Source organism: Lampris incognitus, chromosome 6 (assembly GCF_029633865.1).
Source record: "Lampris incognitus isolate fLamInc1 chromosome 6, fLamInc1.hap2, whole genome shotgun sequence".
Taxonomy (NCBI): domain Eukaryota; kingdom Metazoa; phylum Chordata; class Actinopteri; order Lampriformes; family Lampridae; genus Lampris; species Lampris incognitus.
In genome coordinates this window covers 54,141,023-54,168,970 of record NC_079216.1, presented here as the reverse complement: position 1 = coordinate 54,168,970, position 27,948 = coordinate 54,141,023, and the positions used below count along the sequence as shown (strand labels likewise).

The 27,948-nt window shown below is 45.1% G+C and overlaps 1 protein-coding gene across 1 annotated transcript in view; it reads right to left on the bottom strand.

Annotated features, from left to right (window-relative positions):
- Positions 1–27,948, bottom strand: part of tspan9a (tetraspanin 9a) — a 386,869-nt gene that overhangs the window by 343,903 nt on the left and 15,018 nt on the right. The window contains exon 2 of the mRNA XM_056281373.1: positions 196–252. The gene's annotated coding sequence lies outside the window, so the exon portion shown is untranslated. The remainder of the gene's footprint in view (positions 1–195; positions 253–27,948) is intronic.

Genomic DNA, 27,948 nt, shown 5'->3' with positions numbered 1-27,948 from the left:
ACAACCTAGTTGTTCCAAAATCCCACCATCTTGAAAAAAAGAAGCTACGCCTATGCTGTCAGTATCGCTTGAGACAAATCCAATGCAAAATCAACTCTGCAATAATTCCACTTTGACAGGTTAAAGGCAGAACAGGGCCGCAACAACACTGGAATTATAAAACGCATTTCTGCAGAACGTGATGTAATTTCTTACCAGCTCAGATGTGGTTGGAAACCGAAGCAGCAGGATCACTGGTTTGCCTGTGACAGCCTGTCAAACACAGGCAGAAAAACAGGCTCAGTCTGACTCTTAACATTAAAATCAACCATTGATAGGACAAAAATAACCACAAAAAAAAATGGCAGGCACAGACGACAGGCGTAGCTGTTACAAGGCAGGTGGTTGCAGAAATGACAGAGTAGTTTGCTGACGGTATAAAAGATGTATGGTTGAGAAAACAGTAAGGTCAACTGCAGAACGCCACTATAGGTATAAAGACCTCTTTTTTCGGGGGGTTCCCCCTTTTTCTCCCCAATTGCACCCATCCAATTACCCCACTCTTCCGAGCTGTACCGGTCGCTGCCCCACCTCCTCTGCTGATCTGGGGAGGGCTGCAGACTACCACATGCCTCCTCCAATACATGTGGAGTTGCTAGCCGCTTCGTTTTCACCTGACAGTTAGGTGTTTCGCCAGGGGGACGTAGAGCGTGGGAGGATCACACTATTCCCCCCCAGTCCCCCCTCCCCCCTGAACAGGCGCCCCGACCAACCAGAGGAGACGCTAGTGCAGCAACCAGGACACACACCCATATCCGGCTTCCCACCCGCAGACACAGCCAATTGTGTCTGTCGGGACGCCCGACAAAGCCGGGGGTAATATGGGGATTTGAACCAGCGATCCCCATGTTGGTAGACAACGGAATTGACCGACACGCACCCGGACGCCCAAATAAAGACCTCTTTTAACAACAGCAGTCATGACACCAAACACATCTGTGAGTGGGAATCCTGATAAGTTGCAAAGCATGCTGCAAGTAATGCTTATCAAGATGATTATGTGCGTGTGTCTGTCTGTGTGCACATACACGTGTGCACACATTTAGTGTGTGGTGTATGTTTATGTGTGCATGTTTTCATCGCTGCTCATCTAAAACTTAATCGTTTTATATGCTACACTTCCACATGAAAGCGATCCACTGAGCTGGAAGAGCATATGTAGTATACTCCTTCATTAAGCGATACACCCATGCATACTCTCCGCAAAAATTACATGTGGACCAGTATTTGCCACTGAGGAAGGCAGAGGGACGAGCTGAACGGTGAAATTGAAAGGAGCATGTTATTGTTATTAATTCTCAAGCATTGCACATACCCTATTTCTGTTCTCTGCAGACATTATCACCTCATCAAATGATCCAACATTGTAAACATCAGTTTCAGCCAGCCATTTTAAGCACACAAGGGCAAGTGAAGTGCATACTTCATACAGTGAATTAGGTGTCCTAGTGACCACAACATAAGCTGAACAGATTCAATTCTTTGAGGTCGGGGTGAGCTCATAGAAATGCAGTGTTCTTTTGTAAAGGGCGCTCTTCTACTGGTTTTTACCTTGTCCCATACTACTGTATACTCCTGGGTACAGCGAGTGTATCCCAAACAGCAGCTTTCCACCTACATACCCAGTGTCCAAACTATTACTATATCCAAAGTATTTAAAGTATGTAGTTTGTGTGGCATACTATTGAGGCATACTACTTGGTAAGAAAATGCAGTAGGCATCACATACTATGTACATTATACTCAATGAGCTCACATCGAAGCGGAAGTGACCCTTGGTAACACCAGGAGAAGAATTGTAACATTTTCGAATTTGAAAAACTGACGATCTCACTTCACCCATTCCAATTTAGCATTAGTTCGTTACTCATACTAAACACATATTTTCTCATGAAATTGTTAAAAAAATATATGTTTGACGGCGTCCGGGTAGCATAGGTCTATTCCGTTGCCTACCAACACGGGGATCCCGGCTCGGATCCCCGTGTTACCTCCGGCTTGGTCGTGCGTCCCTACAGACACAATTGGCCGTGTCTGCAGGTGGGAAGCTGGATGTGGGTATGTGTCCTGGTCACTGCACTAGCGCCTCCTTGTTGGGGTGCCCGTTCAGGGGGGAGGGGGAACTGGGGAGAACAGCGTGATCTTCCCATGTGTTACGTCCCCCTGGCGAAACTCCTCACTATCAGGTGAAAAGAAGCAGTTGGCGACTCCACATATATTGGAGGAGACGCGGTAGTCTGCAGCCCTAACCGGATTAGGAGAGGGGGTGGAGCAGTGACCGGGATGGCTTGGAAGAGTGGGGTAATTGGATGGGTGCAATTGAGGAGAAAAGAGGGGAAAAAAATAAATTAAAAAATATATATACATCTGAATTTGCTGAAACAGTCTACCATTCCTTCCTCTGCCATATTGCTTTGGAACATTTCCCCCTGGCGGGTCGTTTCCATGAGAACGATAAAGGCGCAAACCACAATGGGATGATTTTGATGGTTTAGAGGCCATAAGCTCCATATCTAATATCTATGTGATGGGTCCTTAGGTTAATGAACTCACCGGACAACACAAAATTCTATTTCGAGGTATTTTATTCTGAATGCTGCCTCACTTCAATAGGAGTACAGCGGTCGATAGGAGAATAGAAGGATTCACTTATGCTGCTTATAAAATTCCATGCTATACAAATATTCACAATGAATTACATTAGTAATGGCTCTTTCGCTGGGTTACAACACTGTTCAATATTAACTGAAATATCAGTTAAGTTCAAAATAAAATCCCGATCGCATGAAAATAAAATACAAATTATACCCCAAATGAAATACAGTAGTGGGCTTCTGTAAATAAAACCAAAATACAAAAGAAAACATTCAATGTCGATTAAATTAACATTAAACAGCAGTAGTATTAAGTCATTTATGTGAAATAGTGCATAACGCCACTCACTTGCAGCCACGTTTCAAGATGGCCTCCTCAGCGTGGCTAGCCGAGAACAGCTACAGCAAAACAATAGTTGGTTCAACAACCTCCCAGTATCAATAGGAGAATACCGAAATAAAATATCGAATTGCTACAAAATAATATGCACAAAATACCGACGTACTAACCGCGGGTAACGCGCAGTTTTAGAAGTATCAGTAAATGCAAATAATAAAATCCGAACACGCGGTTATGCATACTACGCAATTCAGAACCATCCGTGCAAAATAATACTCCATCTCACTATGATAACTCGTAAATATACATTTTGAGATCTTAGGTACTGGATATGAACATTATTTCTATAGGTTGAATGTAAATTTTAAAATATTTACCCCGATTCAGACTGCTATGCATCTCTGTCCACCATTCTTCAACCCGCCCTTGCTCTGACTGAAACTAGGCGCCGCGCGTGTCACGTTATAACCCTGAGTCGAGCTTAATCTCTAAAAGGGGCAGTACAAAATTACGTTTCCCAGCAGGAAGAAAGATCGGTTCTTTACCACCCCGCTACATCTATATCTATACATTATGCATACACATATACCTTTCATAAACTTAATTTGCATACTAACATTGTACATGCTAAAATTTGCACTTTTAGCATTCATTCATTCATCATCAGCCGCTTCCCCGGGGTCGGGTCTCGGTGGCAGCAAGCCAAGTAGGGCACTCCAGATGTCCTTCTCCCCAGCAACGCCCTCCAGCTCCCCCTGGGGGATCCCAAGGCGTTCCTAGGCCAGACTGGACATGTAGTCCCTGCAACGAGTTCTGGGTCTACCCCGAGGGTCTCCTCCCAGTTGGACGTGCCCGGTAAACCTCCAAAGGAAGGCGCCCAGGAGGCATCCTAATCAGATGCCCGAACCACCTCAACTGGCTCCTTTTGACGTGAAGGAGCAGCTGTTCTACTCCGTGCTCCCTCCGGATGTCCGAGGGTCGGACCCTTTAGTCAGCTGGTTAACATAGTCGCCTGTGGTGCGGGAGACCCGGGTTCACGTCCCGGCTGCCCCCCCCCCCCCAATTCGCTACATTGGTGTAAGAAGTGGGATGGTGAGACCGTGAAACCACCGGAAGCATGTGTGCCCAGAGGCGTCAGGGAGCTGGTATGCTGAAGCGCGGGGACACGCTTCCCGAAGGAGAGGGGTAGTTTAACGATCACGGATGAATAGACTTGCTAGCCCTTGGCTAACGGGTCGGACCCTTTAGTCGACTGGTCAACGTAGTCACCCGTGATGTGGGAGACACAGGTTCATGGCCCGGCTGTGGGGGTTCCGGGCTGCCCCCCCCCGAATTCGCTTCATTCATTCACTGTTAGCATGTAGCACGAGAACTTCGGGCACAGCTGAAATCGCTGCTAGTGATTTCAGTTTCGTACAAAGGTAAAGAGAGGAAACGAATGGTAGGAAAATTAGAGGAGAAATAAAAGCAGAGAGGGTCGAATTATGGAAGGACAAACTAAATGGAAGAAGACAGCAGGACTGAGGAATAACTTAGGGGAAGGGACAGAATGAGTGAGGGAGAGAGGAGGATTGAAATGAAAAAAAACCATGGGAAGTTAAGTGAGGACATGGTATCTTTCAAATCTGTTCCCTTTTTGTCAACTGACAGTAAAGTCAACAAGTCATTAGTCTTCAGTTTTGAATGTGGCACCAGACCAAGAGCCTGTGGAACACAAGTTTAAACCAAGACCAGAAACTGACATAGGTATTTATTTACTGTAAATTTCCCACCATTCTAATCAAAATGCTTCCCTTATCATATAAATAAACAACACTTGGCTGTCATTTTCCTGGAACAGCATTTGATTGTAAGTCAGAGGCATTTTCATTAAGTTTGCACATTCAAGGAATTTGACTAATTGGAAAACCCACATAAAACACATCATAACACAGCATTCAAATAAGAGTATTTAAGATTTGGGAGAATAATTGTAATGTGCAAAAGGCAAAAACCAACAACTAACTATTTCACATAAGAACAAAAATCTTCAGGCAATGGCTATCCACTACACAGTATACAACCCAACCACCGCGCTTGTCTGCATGCGGGAAGCCAGATGTGGGTATGTGTCCTGGTCGCTGCCATAGCGCCTCATCTGGTCAGTTGGGGCGCCTGTTCGGGGGAGAGGGGGAACTGTGGGAAATAGCGTGATCCTCCCACGCACTACATCCCCCTGTGAAACTCCTCACTGTCAGGTGAAAAGAAGCGGCTGGTGACTCTACATGTATCGGAGGAAGCATATGGTAGTCTGCAGCCCTCCCGGATCGGCAGAGGGGGTGGAGCAGAGATCGGGATGGCTCGGAAGAGTGGGGTAATTGGCCAGATACAATTGGGAGAAAAAAAGGGGGGGGTGTGACAGAAAAAAAAGAGTCCTGCTGGAGGGAAGAAACCATGTTTTGTGCCTGGTTGGTTTCTGTATTAATTGGTCAGTATGTTCTCATGCCTGGTGTCCTTGGTGGCGGTCGGAGGTCAGCAGGGATATTTACCCCGAGCACTTTTTGGACCTGTAATCATGGTGATTCTGGGGGAAACACAGCTTGCAGCCAATGATCTCGCTTTGGTAAGTGAGCTGGCAGGCTAAAACCAGACAGTAACAGAGGAAGTGAGGATGCACTCAGTAATTAAGTAAGTAAAGTTTTTCTATATAGCATCTTTCACAGAACAAGGCACAAAGTGATGGTAAATATGTATAACTGGGTCAACAGTACCCAGTATAGCAGGCAGGAGTGTAAGAAAATATTGATACGCTTGAGTATTGCCTAGTATGCCATCTTTCACAATTTTCTAGCAATTTTCATAAACACTTCGATTCATAAGGTTACACACAAAAAGGCGTGGCATCGGCATGACTTCATTGTGTATTTTACATCTCAGACTATTAAACGCAGTATTCCAACAGAGCTGCACAGAACCACAAAAATAGCAGGTGTTAGCCAGTGCCTCACGAGCTACAGAAAATTCAAACGAAAAACAGACAAACCTTTTAGAGAAAAATTTTAAAACACAAAACTTGTAATAACCTGGTTGCACAAGTGTGTACACCCCGTGAGCTAATACTTTTTTGAAGCACCTTTTGATTTATTACAGCACTCAGTCTGTTTGGGTTAGACTATCGGCTTGGCACATCTTGACTTGGCAATATTTTCCCCACTCTTCCTTGCATAAACGTTTTAAGGTCCATCATAAATAGCGAGGGCATCTCCTGTGCAGAGCCCTCTTCTGGTCTCCCAGAGATTTGCAAATGACCTCATGTCTGGGCCATTCCAAAACGTTCTTCTTTTGGTGAAGCCATTCCTTTGTTGATCTGAATTTATGTTTGGGTCATTATCATGCTGAAAGGTGAAATTCCACTTCATCTTCACATCGTTTTGGAAAACGTATCTTTTTTGCAAAATTAAGCCAAGCTTGGGTGTTGGGTTTTTTGTTTGTTTTTTTTTTTCGTGTGAAAAGGCTTGCCACCCTACCACATAGCCCAGAAATATAAATGTGGGAGATTGTTGTCACATGCAGGGAGTTAACCAGTACTTGCCAGAAATCCCTCCAGCTCCTCTAGTATTTAATTTAATATTGCTGAGGGCCTCTTGGCAGCCTCCCTGACTGGTTTTCTCCTTGTCAATTTTGGAGGGACATCCTGTTTTTGGTAATGCCACTTTTGTGCCACATTTTCTCCACTTGTTGATGATTGTCTTCACTGTGTTCCATGGTATATCTAATGCCTTGGAAATGCTTTGGTACCACTCTCCTGATTGGTACCTTTCAAAAATGAGACCGTGTTCATGCTTTGCAAGCTTTTTATGGACCATGGCTTTTGCAGTTGGATGCAAGCAAAAACATGACAGGAAAATCCTAAAAGAACAGCTCAACTTTATTTGGGGTTAATCACAGTCGCTTTAATTGATGGCAGGTGTATCTATTAACTACCAGTGACGTCATTAGGCCTGGGCATCTTGAGGCTACAGCCCTGAATGTTTTATGAATAGCCCCGATCTCAAATTTTTTTCTTTTTTTTTACAAAAATAAGAATAGTAAAAGAATAGCCCCGGATCTATTCATCTGTCATTCCGATCATGCATTAAAGCCCTCGAAAATAATATACCATTGAACAAAAACACAAGTACGTTTTGGGTCCTCTGTGTGTCATTAAAGGGTAATTCTGGTATTTTTAAACCCGGGCCCTATTTTCCCTGTCTTTGGGGTCTAAGTGACTAATAATGCCAAAAAGTTTTTGGAACTGGTCCAGTATTGAAAGAGGACGCTTCCGTCGGCAGCTGCGAAACGGGCTGCAATGTAATCCTTGGCAGCAATTGCAACCGTCAAAGTAAGTCCAACAAAAGTGCTTGTTTTTACCACTGACAGGCTCAGATTGTTATTATAAGCCTTTGACAACATTATGGAAAGGATCCCTACAGAGATAGATGTTTTTTACGTTTCACTTCTTCCAGTCTCCGTTTTAACATCCCTTTTACTGCTGCTACCATTTGTGTGCAGGGGCGTGGTTTCAAATGTTTACAAAAAGTCACGCTGATAGCCTGAGACATAGAGGAACTGCTAGCAATAATTTATTTCCAAAGTCATGGCTGACTATTTAGTTGAGAGGAAGGACAGTGAAATGGTGAGGATGCAAGGAGTAGAGGGGACGAATGTAGATGAGTTTAAATACTTGGGGACAACTGTTAAAGTAACAGGGTGTGCAGAAGAGAGGTGAAGAAGAGAGTGCAGGCAGGGTGGGCTGGGTGGAGAAGAGTGCCAGGAGTGATTTGTGACAGAAGGGTGCCAGCAAGAGTTAAAGGGAAGGTTTACAAGATGGCAGTGAGACCAGCTATGTTACATGGTGGCACAGTGGCACCGATGAAAAGACAGGAGGAGGCGCTGGAGGTGGCAGAGTTGAAGATGCTAAGATTTTCATTGGGAGTGACGAAGAAGGACAGGATTAGGAACGAGTATATTAGAGGGACAGCTCAGGTTGGATGGTTTGGGGACAGCAAGCAAGGCAAGATTGAGATGGTTTGGACATGTGTGGAGGAGAGATGCTGGGTATATTGGGAGAAGGATTTGGAAGATGGAGCTGCCAGGCAAGAGGTAAAGAGGAAGGCCAAAGAGGAGGTTTATGGATATGGTGAGGGAGGACATGCAGGTGGTTGGCATCATAGAGGAAGATGCAGAGGACAGGAAGAGATGGAAACGGATGATCCGCAGAAGAAGAAGATTAAGAGGAAGTAGTAGTAGTAGTAGTAGTAGTAGTAGCAGTAGGGCCTCGGAAACACAGAGTCTGCCAGAGCTTTCTTCGGGGGGACTTCCTTGCTTGGCCACCGGTGCTGTGGAGCTACCTCAGCCTTTTCATGACTGCGGGATTTTCGCGCCTTCATGTGGGTCTCTCTTGATTTTGTGTAAGGCCAGGGATAGACTTGATTTTTAACCACGCGTTGGCGTAGACAACCAGCTGTGTCATGAACACAATTTTTCACATACTTGCCCATGTACTCTGAGTGTTCCTGGAGGATTCCACTAGAGAGCACACCAGAGAACTAAGGATATAAATAAACAAAACACGCCAATGGCACTGTACCGTCCCTACACTTGAACACTTTTTGCTGTGCACAGTCAAAATGTTCTCTGACTTTTTTTATTATTTTTTTTTACTTTGAGAAACATTTTACATTTTGCAAAAAACAGGAGTTTCTCAGGGAATGAATCTTCAATGCAACATAACAACATAATACAAAGAATCTGAACCAACAAAACAAGAAAAGATGGTATTTAGATCAATGAGAGAAACAGGGAAAAACAGACTTGTTTCCAGGTTTCACATTAACTTCTAAAATGGTACTGATCGTACGCCAGCTATTCTAAAAAGCATATTTGTCACTTTGCAGTGGCAATGACACATCGTACAGATTCGGGTAATTTCGTTTCTGTTGTCTTCAAAACTTTTCACATTGTTGTGACTGCTACTGTCCCCATACCTCCCCTACCGTTCATGTGCGCATTGCATCTTGGGGATGCGTAGCGTTAATTTCTGAGGACGTGTACAACCAAGGGCGGCACGGTGGCGCAGTGGTTAGCGTGGTCACCTCACAGCAAGAAGGTCCTGGGCTCGAGCCCCAGGGTAGTCCAACCTTGGTGGGTCGTCCTCGGTGTGGAGTTTGATGTTCTCCCCGTGTCTGTGTGGGTTTCCTCCGGGTGCTCTGGTTTCCTCCCCCAGTCCAAAGACATGTAGGTTAGGTGAATCGGCCGTACTAAACTGTCCCTAGGTGTGAATGTTTGTGTGTGTCTGTGGGCCCTGTGATGGACTGGCGGCCTGTCCAGGGTGTCTCCTGTCAAGTGTGTCTCCCCGCCTGCCGCCCAGTGACTGCTGGGATAGGCTCCAGCATCCCTGTGACCCTGAGTAAAGATAAGCAGTTCGGATAATGGATGGATGGATATTCCATGATGCATACACGTAATAATTTCATTTGTAATGAAATATTTCTCTATTGTCCCAGACAGGCCCTGATTAACACAGTGTGTAGCCCGAAGGTGACCACAGTTGAAGTGCCCCCCTTCTTCCCAATTTACAGGTAAAAAAGTGAAATAAAGACCATAGATTTCCATGAAGTTATAGCTAAATTACAGGCTCAACACATACTACAGAAAAATGTAAGACTCAACCAAAAAAAAAACCTTACACCATAGATAGACATGGGGCCTACAAATGCCATACTAGCCCCTTACACTGATGCTCGTATCTGAATGCAACTCGCATCCCATTGCAACACGTCATGCTAAATATCATTATCCATTCCATCCTTTATCCAAACTGCTTATCCTGCTCTCAGTCGCAGGGATGCTGAAGCCTATTCCAGCAGTCACTGGGTGGCAAACGGGGAGACACCCTGGACAGGCCGCCAGTCCATCACAGGGCTGACACACACATTCACACAAGGGCCAATTTAGTACGGCCGATTCACCTGACCTACATGTCTTTGGACTGTGGGAGGAAAACGGAGCACCTGGAGGAAACCCACGCAGACACGGAGAGAACATGTAAACTCCACACAGCGGACGACCCGGGATGACCCCCAAGGTTGGACTACCCCGGGGCTCGAACCCAGGACCTTCTTGCTATGAGGCAACCACGCCTAACCACTGCACCACCATGCTGCCCTGCAGAGGAATAACAGTTGAATTTGCAAGACTGAAGTACTTACAGATAACAACATATACGTGGAGAGTGAGGTAGGGGAAAAAAAAAACAAAAACAAACTCTGCAACCTTATTAAACAAACTGTCACCAAAAACCGCCTTACTGACAAACTCCTTCCTTTGGTCTGTGATGTAAATATAGCTTCCATCATAAATGAGGATGAGTATGAGGCCTATGTGCAAAACCATTACAGAGTATGTCTAAACAAAATCATAGCACCCATATACCAAATAAGGAAAGCCCAATAACGACTGTCCCAAGCAAACATTTCAACAGCTGAATGATCACAGAGCACCAGGTGAGGTGATGTGAAGCTATAGGGAATAGCACATTGAGACAATATATTGCAATGTATAGGCCAGCGGTGGCTAACTATGTGCCATGGAGAGCCATGTGTACGCAGGTTTTCATTCCAACCCGAGTCGGGTTGGAACGAAAACCTGCGTACACATGGCTCTCCATGGCACATGGTTAGCCACCCCTGGTGTAAGCTATTAGAAATTATGGTTGTTTCATTGTTCTGTTGTTTTCAGAAACAGAAATTAAAGGAATGAAAACAGACTAGTGACTTGATTTTAACTTAAGGCATTTTTCATTTTCCTGGTCAGAAACAGCAGATACATTTATGAAGGATTTGATTTTCCTTCTGGCCTTTGTAAAACAGTACTTATTCCACAGGGAGGGTGGATTAGTAAAACGGTCTTTGAACATATTAGCAATAAAGTTGAATACCATTCTTAGTGAAATAAAGAGAGTCTCTCTCTCTCTCTCTCTCTCTCTCTCTCTCTGCTCACCACCACCCATGCCTCCGTGGTGCTGAAAGATGCACAGCAGCGGCTACTAGCCGCTGTAGAAAATATGACAAATATTTTAAAAGTCTAGTTGTTGTCTTAATCATTTGACTGACGAAGTCAATTGTCACACATCTACAAGTTAAAAACGTGTTGGTGGAGCCCAATAGAAGCAGAAGCCATGAGACCAGGGTCGGTCAATTCTCAAAACTGAAAAAAAAAACATTGGCAACATACAATCTAGCATAAGACTGCTTCATCAACGTCAAGGCTTTTACACATTTTTTCTTAAGATTTTACTCCTGCTGCTGAAAACAAAAATAATAGCGAAGCTGAATGAGAACTCCGATTGCACTCATTTTGTTTATTTTGATTTAATGTCATTGAAAACCAGCCTATGCTCCTGACCGGAACCTTTTGGTAGAGCAGTGTCTCACATCTTACATTCATTTTACTCTGAAATATCTTGGCGCAATCAAAAATGAAATTATTACTGGGTGAAAATCTAAAGATTTCCGGGCTGGGCTGAGCCCCCAACGTTTCAAGATCCCAACAACGCCCCTGTTAACTACTATTTAACATGAGTTTGAATGTGAGTACTTAATTGTTAACACAGCCACATCTCCAATTAATAAAGGGTATGCACACTTATGCAACCAGGTTATTGTAATTTTTTTATTTTATTTTCTTTTTTTTCCCCCCTGAAAGGTTTGTTTGTTTTTCCCTTGAATTTTATTTTTAAGTTCTGATATGATTTAGCTTGGTTTTATTTTTCTACCCCTGAAAGGTTTGTTTGTTTTTCCCTTGAATTTTATTTTTAAGTTCTGACATGATTTAGCTTGGTTTTAATTTTCTATGTCACAGAAAACTGCCATTTTAACTTGGGTGTGTAGACTTTTTATATCCACTGGATATAGTATAATAGCCTATCATTTTAAGGTCTGTTGTAAGAATTGCAGGAACGCTGATCTGACTCCATTAAGTTTATCATGAAGTGGTTATTATTATGTAAGCTGAATTATTTTTTTCTAGGTTCTCTTTTTCTTTTCCAAGACGGCTGGGTGGCAACGGGGGGTAGCCAGGTATTTTAGGGTGACCTCAGCCACCACTGTCCACCCCCTTATATCTGCCCTTGGCAATGGCAGGGGCCCAGGAGAGGAGGGAATTGAACATGCCAAATTGGGAATGGGATGAAAAGGGGGGAGGAAAATCCTCCCCATAAAAAAAGGGTAGACAGGTCTGTGGGTATATTCCCCTGAGGTTTGTAATCCCTTTCCTCCCAAAGATGGTAGCCTGTGAGAAGAAAAAAGAAGAGCGTGAGAAGCTCTGTCAGGATATTCTTAGTAATCCTCTCTTCTTTCTCCCTTGTTGATCCCATGGCGTTCACCCTTTTATAGCCCCTGCTTCTTAATAATTACTCTTTTATTCATAACTACCGTCTCCCACCAAGTTCTCACAATAATCAGCCATCAGGAAAACCCGAGGAGTGCCACAACAATAAACAAACACATCTTTAACCACAGGAAGTTCTGGTTTGGTTTTTTATTTGTTTGTGTGTGTTCAGGACTTTTCCTATGGGTAGAAAAACAAAGGTTTGTCAAGTCCACTAATTTGTGATCTCACCAATCAAATACTTACGTAAGGTAGAAAGGGTGATTTAGCAGATACTTTATCCTCATTTAGTCTTGTTTAATACAATCAAATGACACTCTTTTGGTTCTATAAGTTTTTATATTTTACATTTATATTTATGGCCCTGTGATAGACTGGCGGCCTGTCCAGGGGGTCTCCCCGCCTGCTCCCCAATGATTGCTGGGATAGGCTCCAGTATCCCCATGACCCCAATTGGGATAAACAGCTTGGATAATGGATGGATGGACATTTCTTTATTTATATTTTATTTTACATTTATATTTTACAGCATGAAGGCACAAAGTTTATCTCCAATCCACGGGGAATTAAGCAGCTCCAGGTTTAACAGCTCGACGGCATAACAATTTTTGCCTCTTGGCGACAGCTGTTCATGTCAAAAATTGTTAATAGATCAACTTCAAGTCATATAAATAAAAGACAAACTTAAGAAAAAACATGTGCTGTATGCAGTAGGAATTTGATTGTTATCCTCCCATTCTCCAACTAGAGATGGATACTGAGTACCAATACTTTTAAGGCAACGATACCAAAGAAGGAGGTACCGATCGGACAGGTCTGTACAAATGATCTCTAATATAGATTCTATATACACCGATCAGCCAAAACATTAAAACCACAATCCGCTTGGGGAGGGAAGGCTAGCCACATTTTCCAATCCAACAGAAGAGCTACTGTAGCTCAAACTGCTGAAAAAGTTAATGCTGGCTATGACAGAAAGGTGTCAGAACACACAAGGCATTGCAGCTTGATGCGTGTTGGGCTGTGTAGCTGCAGACCGGTCAGTGTCCATGATGACCCCTGTCAACCGTCAAAAGCACCTAAAATCGGCATGTGAGCATCAGAATTGGACCACGGAGCAGTGGAAGGTGGCCTGGTCTCATGAATCATGTTTTCTTTTACATCATGTGGACGGCCAGTTGCGTGTGTGTCGTTTACCTGGAGAAGAGATGGAACCAGGATGCACTATGGGAAGAAGTCAAGCTGGTGGAGGCAGTGTGATGCTCTGGGCAATGTTCTGCTGGGAAGCCTTGGGTCCTGGCATTCATGTGGATGTTACTTTGACATGTACAAGCTATACCTAAACATTGTTGCAGACCAGGTACACCCCTTCATGACAACAGTATTCCCTGATGGCAGTGGTCTCTTTCAGCGGGATAATGCACCCTGCCACACTGTAAAAATTGTTCAGGATTGGTTTGAGGAACATGACAAAGAGTTCAAGGTGTTGCCTTGGATCTAAATTCTCCAGATCTCAATCCAATCGAGCATTTATGGGATGTGGTGGAAAAACAAGTCCAATCTATGGAAGCCCAACCTCCCAACTAACAGGACTTAAAGGATCTGCTGCTAATGTCTTGGTGCCAGGTACCAGAGGACACCTTCAGAGTTCTTGTGAGCGCTGTTTTGGCAGCAAAATATTAGGCAGGTGGTTTTAATATTTTGACTGATCGGTGTGTGTGCATATAGAATATATATATATATATATATACACATATATATATACACATAAATCTGTAAGCACAGAACAAAATTTTGCTTTAGGAAGCGTTCTGGTTTCTGTTTCGGGCCAAGTAGTATTGACCAATCACATCTGAGTAGGTGGTGATTTCTACAGGAACATGCTTTGGTTGCATGTTGTTAACAGTTTATGTGGGGAGCGAAAGAGGCAGAACGAGTTGACCAAAATGCTGTCTAAAACACCTACAAAAAGTATTGTGATTTGTGTATTGTGTGGAGAAACGTTCCACTCTTGCCAACTACTTGTGAAACAATCCATTCGTAGATGTCATCACTCAACTCCAACCTATTCTCGAGTCTCAAGTTGCTAATCTGACTGTAAACAATGACGGGCGCATGGAAGAGGAAGTCTTCATAGGAAACGGAAGCCAGCAGCCAGCAGCTACACTGGAAGCCCCGAAAAATTAGCCGTTGTCCCCAGAGCTAAATCGTTGTCAGACAATTTAGCTCTGTGTTCCAAGATTGGTTGTAATATTGTTTATCCATCATTCTCCTACATCGTCTGATGACGATTTAGCTCTGGGTTCTGCAATTGGTACAAACATACATAAGTGGTTTTTGCCAATGGGCAATACATTAAGCCAAGTGAGGTCATACATTCTACCAGAAAGTGCTGATATGCTCAGTTTTCTAGAGAAAAACTGTCAAACCCATGTACCAAAAAATAATTGCAATATTTCAAAGCTGTTAGTTCCTCTACATGTTCCAGTAAAATATTCAGTATACTGTTAAATCAAATCAAACTTTAGTTATATAGCACCATTCAAACAAGCAAATACCATTCAAAGTGCTTTACATAATAAAACAAGGACAGACCACATCATAAGAGAATAGAAGTTAGAATAGAACACAGAATAAGAGATGAAGAAATCCAATAAAATTTTAAGTAAACTAATAAAATACCAAGCAGACACACCAGCTATTACATAAATAAGACGTTATGCAGATTAGGTTAATTTCTGGTTGTTACCTACAATAAATACATTCATCAAATATGATGGTGTTGATGGTATTTGGCAATTTCCTGCAATACATACACTTTTTCTTTTTACACCATGATTAAATTAGGGTAACGTTAAGTGGCATCTTCAAGCACCGGTATTGACAAGAGGTACTGGTATCAGTGCCTCTCTAATATCAATGATTTCATAACAATACCCAACCCTTTCTCCAATCAGAGATGACATGTTATTAGCATTTTACCTCGTAGAGGCTTTCTTTTAAGGTTATGTAGTCCCTATTAGTATTTAAAAACGAGTGTGTGGAGGTGAATGTCTCTGTAACTCAATTCTGTCACATTATTTGATAGCTGGTGTGTCTACTTGATTTTTCTCGATCCTCCCACCTGGCTGCATGCCTGCCTGCCTGAATCCATCTACAGTGCATCCGGAAAGTATTCACAACCCTTCACTTTCCCCACATTTTGTTATGTTACAGCCTTATTCCAAAATGGATTAAATTCCTTTTTTTCTCATCAATCTACACACAATACCCCATAATGACAAAACAAAAAAGGTTTTGTAGAAATTTTTGCAAATTTATTAAAAATAAAAAACTGAAATATTGTATGTACATAAGTATTCACACCCTTTACTCAGTACTTGGTTGAGGCACCCTTGGCAGCAATTACAGCCTCAAGTCTTCTTGGGTATGAAGCTACAAGCTTGGCACACCTATATTTGGCGTATTTCTCCCATTCTTCTCTGCAGATCCCTCGAGCTCTGTAAGGTTAGATGGGGAACGTCGCTGCACAGCCATTTTCAGGTCTTTCCAGAGATGTTCAATGGGGTTCAAGTCTGGGCTCTGGCTGGGCCACTCAAGGACATTCACAGACTTGTCCCGAAGCCACTCCTTCGTTGTCTTGGCTGTGTGCTTAGGGTCGTTGTCATGTTGAAAGCTAAACCTTCGCCCCAGTCTGAGGTCCTGAGCATTCTGGAGCAGGTTTTCATCAAGGATCTCTCCGTACTTTGCTCCATTCATCTTTCCCTTGATCCTGACTAGTCTCCCAGTTCCTGCCGCTGAAAAACATCCCCACAGCATGATGCTGCCACCACCATGCTTCACTGTAGGGATGGTATTAGCAAGGTGATGAGAGGTGCCTGGTTTCCTCCAGACATGATGTTTGGCATTCAGGCCAAGGAGTTCAATCTTGGTTTCATCAGACCAGAGAATCTTGTTTCTCGTGGTCTGAGAGTCCTTTAGGTGCTTTCTGGCAAACTCCAAGTGGGCTGTCATGTGCCTTTTACTGAGCAGAGGCTTCCGTCTGGCCACTTTACCATAAAGGCCTGATTGGTGGAGTGCTGCAGAGATGGTAGTCCTTCTGGAAGGTTCTCCCATCTCCATAGAGGAACGCTGGAGCTCTGTCAGAGTGACCATTGGGTTTTTGGTCACCTCCCTGACCAAGGTCCTTCTCCCCCGATTGCTCAGTTTGGCTGGGCGGCCAGCTCTAGGAAGAGTCCTGGTGGATCCAAACTTCTTCCATTTACAAATGATGGAGACCACTGTGCTCTTCGGGACTTTCAAAGCTGTAGAAATTTTTTTGTACCCTTCCCCATATCTGTGCCCCGATACAATCCTGTCTCGGAGGTCCACAGACAATTCCTTTGACTTCATGGCTTGATTTCTGCTCTGACATGCACTGTCAACAGTGGGACCTTATATAGACAGGTGTGTGCCTATCCAAATCATGTCTGATCAATTGAATTTACTAGAGGTGGACTCCAATCAAGACGTAGAAACATCTCAAGGATGATCAGTGGAAACAGGATGAACCTGAGCTCAATTTTGAGTGTCATAGCAAAGGGTGTGAATACTTATGTTCATTTCAGTTTTTTATTTTTAATAAATTTGCAAATATTTCTACTAAACCTTTTTCACTTTGTCATTATGGGGTATTGTATGTAGATTGATGAGGAAAAAAAGGAATTTAATCCATTTTGGAATAAGGCTGTAACATAACAAAATGTGGGGAAAGTGAAGGAGTGTGAATACTTTCCGGATGCACTGTATATACCCTGAGCCTGCTTGAATGTCTGGAGCTATTAGGGCTGTAATCATACCCTGGGAATGCTGGGGCTGGGTCTGTACTGCAGCCATCCACCCCGGGCCACTCCATCTACCATCCAGGGCTATCCAAGTTCCAAACAGGAAGACTGAATGGAAGGAGATAAAACTATTTATACTTTCACAGGCCGGCAGCCATCCCGACTGTCAGATGGTCTGATATGAATGGATAAATAACTATGTATTAGGGACACAATGTTGCAAGCGTCAGCAATGAATTTGTTATTAAAACTAGTCAAATGTAAGAGTACACAGCTCTGTACGGTGTAGTAAAGTCCGTTTGAATTTGAGATTGACCAAACAAATTTATGGTTCTCTGCAAAAAAGAGAACAATGGCATATCATAACAACTAGGGCTGGGCAACAATTTAATATACTCATTCATTCAGTATCCAAACCGCTTATCCTTACTCAGGGTCGCGGGGATGCTGGAGCCTACCCCAGCAGTCATTGGGCAGGAGGCGGGGAGACACCCTAGAGAGGCCGCCAGACCATCACAGGGCCAACACACACACACACACACACACACACACACACACACACACACACACACACACACACACACACACACACACACACACACTTGCTTGCTTTAGGTTGTCCGTCGTGTCCGATGATGACAATCCTGCCTCTGTCACTTGTGAGTCTTCTTATGGCTGTAAAGCCCAATCCGCGATCCACAATGTCTGCCACAGACAGAACAGGTGAAATCACTGACTGGGGGTGTAGGTGTGGTACTGGCTTCATGTCTCTTCAGACGTCTTCTGGTCCGTCGATCACCGCGGTCCTTCTCGAGGTTTTGCACCCCTTGTTGACAGAGCTGCCGCCAGATGGAGCGTTGGGCGGCAGTGTCTTCCAGCTGGCTCGGGTTCAGGCCGCACTTCTTTATGATGGTCTTCAGCTGGTCTTTGTACCGTTTTTTTCTGGCCCCCTGCCAAGCGGCGGCCAAGATGTAGCTGGCCATACAGCACTTTACGCGGTAAGCGCTCCTTTGGCATCCTGATGACGTGACCGAGCCATCGAAGTTGGTGCTGGGTGACGGTAGCCTCCATGCTGATGCAGTTGGTCTTGCGGAGTATTTCAGTATGGGGCACTCGGTCACGCCAGGTTATCCTCAGGATGCATTGTAGGCATCTGATGTGGAAGGCCTCAAGCATCCTGAGGTGGTGGCTGTACAGGGTCCACGCCTCACAGCTGTAGAGGAGAGTCGTGATGACAACTGCCAAGTAGACAGATATTTTGGTGTGGAGGTTGAGGTCTTTGTTTTGAAAGACCCTTCTCCTAAGTCTGCCAAAAGAGGATGACGCTTGTTTAATCCGGTTTTGCATCTCCCTGTCGATGCTGCAGTCGTCAGAGAGAAAGCTGCCCAGGTATTTGAAGGATTCCACTGTTGCAAGCGGTTTGTCGGAGATGTTGAAGGTTGGTGAATGAGATGGAGGAGTAGATGCCCACTGGCATACTACTTCAGTCTTTGTCACATTTATAGAGAGCCCCAGCCTACCATACGCCCTTGTAGCAGCTGCAAGGGTAGCTTGTAGTGCCTCGGGTGTGTGGGCCACAACTGCACAGTCATCTGCGTACTGTAACTCAATGATGTGCTCCGATGTCATTTTTGTGACCGCTTGGAGCCTACGGATGTTAAATAGGTTTCCATCTAGTCTGAAGTCCACAGTAACCCCACTGTCCTTCCTGATTTCCTTGTGGAGCAGCAATGTCACACACAGGAGGAAGATGTTAAAAAGAACTGGAGCAAGGATGCACCCCTGACGTACCCCGGTGCACACCCTGAAGGGCTCAGATTCCTGGCCTCCAATGGTCACACGTGCCATCATCCCCACGTGAAATCTTTGAAGGATGTTGACAAACTTTCGTGGACAGCCAAACTTCAGGAGGATGTTCCATAGGATGTCCCTGTTGACTGTGTCGAAAGCCTTTGACAGGTCGATGAAGGCTATGAAGAGGTTCTGATGTTGCTCCCTGCACTTCTCTTGGAGTTGCCGTGCTGTGAACACCATGTCCACAGTACTCCTATTCCTCCTAAACCCACACTGTGACTCAGGCAACAGCTCCTCTGAGATGTGTTTTACCAGCCTGTGTAACATGAGTTTGGCCAGGACTTTTCCAGCAACAGCCAGTAGTGAAATGCCACGGCTGTTGCAACAGAGGGACTTGTCTCCTTTGCCTTTATATATGGAGATGATGTTAGCATCCCTCCACTGCTGAGGGACAGTTTCGTTCTTCCATACGTGTGAGATGAACAGGAAAAGTACACGGGTGCAGAGGTAGCCTCCCTGTTTAAAAATCTCTGCAGGGATACTGTCAGGGCCAGGGGTCTTGTTATTTTTCAGCGACCTAACTGCACAATGAACCTCTTCAAAGGTTGGTGGAAGGTCAAGGTCTTGGATGGTGGGGCGGACAGGTAGTTCATCCAAGATCGAGGGATCGGTTGGGGAGGGCTGGTTCAAAAGAGTCTCAAAATGTTCTGCCCATCTTTTTGTGATGAGTTTCTGGTCTTTTATGAGGGTGGTACCATCATCAGACTTCAGGGGGGAGACAGAGCAGTTTCTTGGGCCGTAGATGGTTTTCACTGCATCATAAAAGTTGTGCATATCATTTCTATCGGCATGGGATTGTATTTCATTTGCCTTCGATATCCACCACTCATTCTGCAGGGCACGCAATTTTGACTGCACCTCTCTCCTGGATGCTTGCCATTGTTGCCGGAGTGTAGCTGATGTGGGATTGTTGAGGACAGCACTGTGTGCGTTATGCATGCCTTTGAGTATGGAAGTTATTGTGCCTGTGTTGTCATTGAACCAGTCCTGGTGTTTTCTGCTCTTGTAACCGATGGATTGGGATGCTGCCTTGTAGAGTCTGGAGCTCACGGAAGACCATTTCCTGTCAATGGAATCATCCGTGCTCAAGAGAAGCTCAATGTCTTCCAGGTTTTCAGCCAGAGAGAGGCGGAGATTGTTCTGGACCTCAGCCTTTTCTAGCCGGGTACAGTCAAGCCTCTTCTTTCCTGACCTTTGGAGACGAACAGCAGGGCGTACCTCCACCTGGAGCCTGGTCATGATGAGCCGGTGATCTGTCCAGCACTCAGCACCTCTCATTGCACGAGTGAGTAAGACGTCTTTTGTATCAGCACGTCTCACAATGATGTAGTCCAATAGGTGCCAATGTTTGGAGCGTGGGTGCATCCAGGATGTTTTGTGCTTGTTTTTTAATTGGAAGAGGGTGTTTGTGATGGTCAAGCCATGCTCAGCACAGAGGCTTAGGAGGCGCAGTCCATTTGCATTGACTTTCCCAATGCCATGCCCACCAATGACACCACTCCACACCTTGTTGTCTTTCCCCACTCTGGCATTGAAATCGCCCAGCAAAAAGATCTTGTCCTCCTTGGGTATATGACGGAGAGCCTCATCTAGTGACTGATAGAAGCGGTCCTTTACGTCATCCTCTGATGGCAGTGTTGGTGCATAGGCACCTAGGAGGGTGGCATAACGTTTCTTGGCCAGAGGGATCCTGAGCGACATGAGTCTTTCACTTATGCCAATCGGTGTTTCAGTGAGTCTTGGTAGGAGGCTGTTTTTTATTGCAAATCCCACACCATGCTGATGTTGTCCTCCTGCAGGGTATCCCTTCCAGAAGAAGGTGTAGGTGTCCTCCTTCAGGGAGCCTTCATCCAGGAACCTGGTTTCACTGAGTGCAGCAATGTCAATATTGTAGCGATTGAGTTCCGCTGCAATTAGTGCAGTCCTTCGCTGAGGTCTTTCGGCATTAACGTCCAGCAGAGTTCTTGTGTTCCATGTTGCCAGTTTAAAGGGAATTATTTTCTTTTTTTTATTTCGACCGCAGAGTGGAATGTCCTGATAGGTGCGGTAGCCTATCCAGGATGTTTTGAGTGGGCAATGTTTAGGCCACCTTTTCTAGGCCCCTCCCCAGTTGGGGTGAGCAGTGTGGCTCCTAAATAGGGCTGCTCAGACACACAGGGGTCTGCCGAGAGCAGCTGCCACTCAAGCCCAGCTGCTGGCGACCATGAATAGCCCTGTGCCGCTGGCGTGCAGGGGTCTGATTAGGAGCTTCCAGTGCATTCATACCTGCTCCCGTCACCAGACACCCCATCGCCGCCAGACTTTGATCCATATTCCGGTTGCTGGTCTCACCGAGGCAGAGGTGGATACCTGCGCAAAGAGATTATTTACAGTGCCGCTGGGGGTGCGCATGTCCCAGCAGCACTTCTTCACTGTGAGAGGGTGGGATCTGGTGGCAAGGGGGGCCCAAGACGACCAGCACTCTTCCACAGCTGCAGGAGGCTGCCGGAGCTCCAGTCTGTCAGAGGACCGCCTATCGTGCGCCGCCATGCACATTGCTTTTCTCTCAGGGTGTGCTCCCCTAGCCTTTGTCGTCCTACACTTACCCACAAGGCAGTGGGACAGTGGTTGGTCAATGCCAGGGCGTATCCACTTCACATGGGCCTGCGCATTAGACCTCTGGGGACCACTGTAGCTCCGAGATCCCCTACAGTTTAGCCAGGGACCGCAAGGTACCCAGTTACCGTGTGTGGCCACGAGGAGGCACTGCAGGAGTCTTGGCGGTAGAGAGGCTATGTACCGGCAGGGGAGACTTACGCACTCGGCTCCTCTTTTCACCCCCACAAAGAGGGCTAGCCGGCGGCAGTAGCTGAGAGCAGAGAGTAGCAAGCAGAAGCAGCATGCAGCATGCACTAACTACAAGCGCTACTACCCCAGTATTACTGCACTGACGCATCACACACGCCCTGTGCATCACACACACACACACACACACACACACACACACACACACACACACACACACACACACACACACACAAATTCACACCTAGGGACAATTTAGTATGGCCGGTTCACCTGACCTTCAAGTTTTTGGACTGTGGGAGGAAGCCGGAGCACCCAGAGGAAATCCACGCAGACATGGGGAGAACATGCAAACTGCACACAGAGGACAACCCGGGACGACTCCCAAGGTTGGACTACCCTGGGGCTTGAACCCAGGACCTTCTTGCTGTGAGGCGACCGCACTAACCACTGCACCACCGTGCCACCCTCAATATAGTCATTTATCATTAAATTCAGATATTGTCATAATGTGATACACCATTTTGTTGTCTAAATTAATGACAACGAGACTCTATCACCTATCTATTATCATTGCTAGTCCAATACAACGGACAGCAAACCCTGACGTAATAGGATTGGCTACAGGCTGTTTTGGATGAACATCAAAAGAAATCTGGCAGATCCATCACTAAAAGGACTTATCTGACTTAAAGAGAGACTGACATGCCCTTTCTGAACACATTTTTTAACATTGGGAGTTTGAATTATAACCGAAAATAGGTGTGGTTTTATGAATTCAAAGCTATTGGCTACTGTCTTCCTGGGTGTTCGCGTGGGTGGGGCTCGGTACCGCTTGCCATAGAAAAAAATGGTGATAGGCCTACGGCACAGTGATGCATTGATTAAATTCAACAACTAGCAATCCAATGGATCAGGTTTATGCCTCAACTGCAGATCAGTTAACTTTTCTTTTTTTTGGGGGGGGGGGTTTCTCCCCCGTTTTCTCCCCAACTGTATCCGGCCAATTACCCCATTCTTCCGAGCCGTCCCAGTCACTGCTACACCCTCTCTGCCGATCCGGGGAGGGCTGCAGACTACCACATGCCTCCTCCGATACATGTGGAGTCACCAGCCGCTTCTTTTCACCTGACAGTGAGGAGTTTCACCAGGGGGACACAGCGCAAGGGAGGATCACGTTATTCCCCCCAGTTCCCCCTCCCCTCCAAAAAGGCGCCCCAACTGACCAGAGGAGGCGCTAGTGCAGCGACCGGGACACATACCGACATCCGGCTTCCCACTCGCAGACATGGCAAATTGTGTCTGTAGGGACGCCCGACCAAGCTGGAGGTAACACGGGGATTTGAACCGCCGATCCCCATGTTGGTAAACAACAGAACAGACCGCCACGCTACCCAGACACCCTTTAAACTTTAAACGGGAGCCGTGAGGCTAAAATAGGCACAAATTCTCCCGCAAATATATTAACGGGTTTTAGACCAATTTCAGCCAGCGAGTGGAAACTGAGTTTGACAGGAGAGCTGCAGTGCAGACTTGGACATGATAACAACACAGCACAGTGATGTGTACGTGTACGCTCATTTCCCCCTACACGAGACACCAGTGATGTCCCTTTGATTCCCTCATCGTTTCCTGCTGTAACCGTAAAGCTGAGTTATGTAAAGAAGACATTAATAGTCTGTCGGTACACTGTGAATTCATTTCCGTGTGACTTTACTACTTTTATTGGAATCATTAGTTTTATTACTAAACGATGTCACTTTTTTTTCCTTTTTATGAAGAAAATCAAATACTATGACAGGTCCTGAAACACCACTTTTATACCAGATGACCTGACCAAGTGTGTCTTTCGACTATGGGATGGGAGGAAAAAGGAATATCTGAAGGTGGGGAATCGGAATATGGGGAGAACATGAACAGACAGCAGGGCTGGGACCGAACCCAAAGACCTCTTAACATAAGGCAACACTGCTCACCACGTCGCCACTGTGGCCAACCCAAGAAACGTATATACCTTAACTTATTTTCATCATTACTGGCATCCACAGCATGTATGCAATCAGCCAAATCATTTCTACTCGTGCATGGAAGAGATTCCCACAAGTATTTTTTTTAAATCTAAATTGCTTGCTCATTTTTTCTTTTTATATATAAAACCACTATTTGTAGCAATGAATAGGTCGAGATTTTTTAAGTCAATCCCTATTTTATACTCACCGTTGTGCAGCAAATATACATAGGTTTCATTTCCACAAACATCCACTCTTTTCTTCATACCTGCCAGCTTGCACACTAGTTTAATGCAGTTAATGGGGGTCAAATGCATAATCTTCATTCATCCATCCCACTTATCCTGCTCTCAGGGTCGCAAAGATGCCGGAGCCTATCCCAGCAGTCATTGGGTGGCAGGCGGGGAGACACCCTGGACAGGCTGCCATTCCATCACAGGGCCAACACACACACACACACACACACACACACACACACACACACACACACACACACACACACACACACACACACACACACACACACACACACACACACCCCTAGGGACAATTTACATGTCTTTGGACTGTGGAAGGAAACCGGAGCACCCGGAGGAAACCCACGCAGACACGGGGAGAACATGCAAACTCCACACAGAGGACGACCCCCAAGGTTGGACAACCCCGGGGCTCGAACCCGGGACCTTCTTGCTGTGAGGCGACCGCACTAACCACTGCGCCACCGTGCCACCTCTTCGACTAGTTCGGCTAGTTCAGTTAGGGTCGGCCCCTTTGGTCAAGCGGTTAGCGATGTCGCCTCGGGGTGCAGTACAACCCTGGTTTGAATCTCGCAGCAGGCGTTAATATGCTCTTCGTTCAGTGCGAAAAACAAAAACAAAAACAAAGCTCCATGGTTCAGCCAAAGCTAATATGATTCTACAGCAGTATTCAGTGTTTGCTTTGTCCATAGGGTTAGTGGTTATGTCAGGAAGGGCATCCAACGTAAAATTTTGCCAAATCATTATGTGGATTGACAAGACCACCATCGGTGCTGTGCCCTCACAGGGTACCGACGGACACCATCAAATCCGCTGTGGCGACCCCTGGGAAACAGGGAACAAGCCAAAAGAAGAAGAAGATTCAGTGTTTGCTTTGCTGTGCCATTGTGGAGTGACTCCTGTTGGTAATTACATGAAGCCTGTGCTGTAGGAAGTAGCACGGTAGGAGACAACCATTACCAACCCTAAGAAACCTTATGACAGAAAAAGTAAAAAAAAACAACTGTAAAATGAATGCTCGGATTCACTATGATGGGCTGTTGTAGCACCAGGTTCGCTTTGGCTGAACCATGGATTTTTTTTTTTTGTGCACTTAACAAGGATTGTAGATTTGTCCCCCACTAATTGTAATCAACTGTAGATTTCAAGCTGGAGCTGCATGTCCAGTATGTAGAAACGAATGGATTGACTGTGAAAATGAAACCTACCAATGTACTACATGAGCGGTGAACATAGGGAGAGACTTCAAAAATTGTAAACTATTCCTTTAACGTGACGTGTGTGTGTGTGTGTGTGTGTGTGTGTGTGTGTGTGTGTGTGTGTGTGTGTGTGTGTGTGTGTGTGTGTGTGTGTGTGTGTGAGCCGCCATAAAGTCAAATGCTTTGAATGTTCAACCTGGCTTGGCCAATAAAATCTGACTGATCGTTCCTCTGTATAAAAGCCTACACAGGCTGCATTGCTATTTCGAGTTTCATAAAATGTCTAGTAGTACAAATATCTGCACGCTGTCAGAAATCTTCAAAGTAGGTGCAAAAGAAGTAAAATAATGTCACTCAGTACGAGTCTTATAACTGGTTTTCTCAGTGCACCTGTCATAAAATGAATTTCTTCCATTGAAGCGCAACGACAAGTGCTGCCTTGGCAAAGACCTGCCTTTGAATACCAATGATGAGATGCCTAAAATCCGTTTGCTTCGTTTCTGATGGGAGAAAGTACTGTGCACATTATAATTACTATCAAACCCTTGTGTCTCAAACCCTCGTGAGACACGGGGACGCAGCTTCTTGTGTGCCAGTCTACAGCAGATGGGAAGAAGTCAAAGATTATAGTGCACACGCCTCTAATTATTGTCATTTCTCGGGCATCACGGGCATGATGGAAAGTAAAGTACCTCTGATATGCAATTAGGCCAGCCAGTCAGTGTGCTAATTACTTACCGAGCGAGGGTCACTGTCTGACAGCAAACCCTTCAAACCATAAATGCAAAAATCAGTCTTGATTCAGGAGAGCGCCGCAATAAAAGGTGTTTAGAATTAAAAATTAGTCAGTAGGAGTGACAAATTTGCATTTGATACATTTGTGAACCTTGTCAGGAACATGTCTAGAAAATGAAACAACATGCGGACTTAAAAAGCTTTGGGCTCATTATTATATCTCTCCATTCTGTGTTCATAAGCTACTGTTTTGTAATTTCATGCATTATTGTATTGCTGTCATCAACCGTGTAGACAGATGCACTATACAAAAAAGAAAAAAAAATATTGTTATCCATCCATCCTTCAATTATCCAAACCGCTTATCCCAATTGGGGTCATGGGGATGCTGGAGCCTATCCGAGCAGCCATTGGGCATCAGGCGGGGAGACACCCTGGACAGAGCGCCAGGCTGTGACAGTGTCAGCTGGCCGGCCGACACACACACACACACACACACACACACACACACACACACACACACACACACACACACACACACACACACACACACACACACACACACACACACATTCATACCTAGGGACAATTTAGTATGGCCGATTCACCTGACCTACATGTCTTTGGACTGTGGGAAGAAACCGGAGCACCCAGAGGAAATCTACGCAGTATTATTATTATTATCATACAATTTACAATAAGGCATACTTTTACAAAGGGTTTATAAATGGTTGCTAATAACTTCACTGATGTTAATATTCAATTTAAAGGTGCTTTATAAATAAATTGTGAGATGTTATAACACATAAATAGTCACATGGTTTCTGAGACTCTCCCCATTATAACATCTCATCAGTGACTTATAACATTAATAAATGAGTTATTAACGATTACTTACGTAATTAGTAACAAATTATCTACTACTACTGCTCTTGGCTGCTCCCGTTAGGAGTCGCCACAGCGGATTGTCCGTTTCCATCGCTTCCTGTCCTCTGCATCTTCCTCTGTCACACCAGCCACCTGAATGTCCTCCCTCACCACATCCATAAACCTCCTCTTTGACCTTCCTCTTTTCCTCTTCCCTGGCAGCTCCATATTCAGCATCTTTCTCCCAATATACCCAGCATCTCTCCTCCACACATATCCAAGCCATCTCAATCTTGCCTCTCTTGCTTTGTCTCCAAACCGTAATCAATAACAAATTATGAACCCTCATTAAGTGTGCCTTACTGTTTAGTGCCACCATTATTATTATTATTATTATTATTATAAAGACAGCCAAACGCAGGCAGGTGAATCCCAACATTCACTATATCGGTTAGAACTTGGCAAGGAAGGCCCCATAACTCCCACAGCTGTGCTGGGAAACGTCAGTGGGCAAGCTCAAGGTCTACTTATTGAGGTCAGTCACACACGGCACATTATTCTCCACCACACTGTCTGAATGACGACAGTCATGGAAATGTCTCTGGGAAATCTCCCTATTCACCACTTCCGCGCAGTTTAGGCTGAAACCACTGGCTGCCAAACGTGGTCACCATTTCTCTCTTTTCTTAAGACAAGTAAGGGATAGCCAATATTTACTGGTCTTAAGCAGCATTGGACCCACGCATCCTCAAGTTTTGCCAGACGTTACAATGAGTGCATCGACACTTTGCTGGTGTCCCACTTGGCGCAGCTCACAGAGCTAAAACCACTGTTTTTTGAGTGAGCTCAGTATGAGCTCGGCTACTTGGCATGCATGTATGGGGTTGATCTGATTTGCATGTTAATCGGAACCTCTCAAATAATCTGAATGCATGTGTCAAACAAGCTGAAGACTGCTCTCTGTTAACGCCCCCCGGTGGTGTTTGGATAGAAGGACAAAGAGGGAAGAGGTTAAGGGGTCAAGCATGCTGCGTCACTA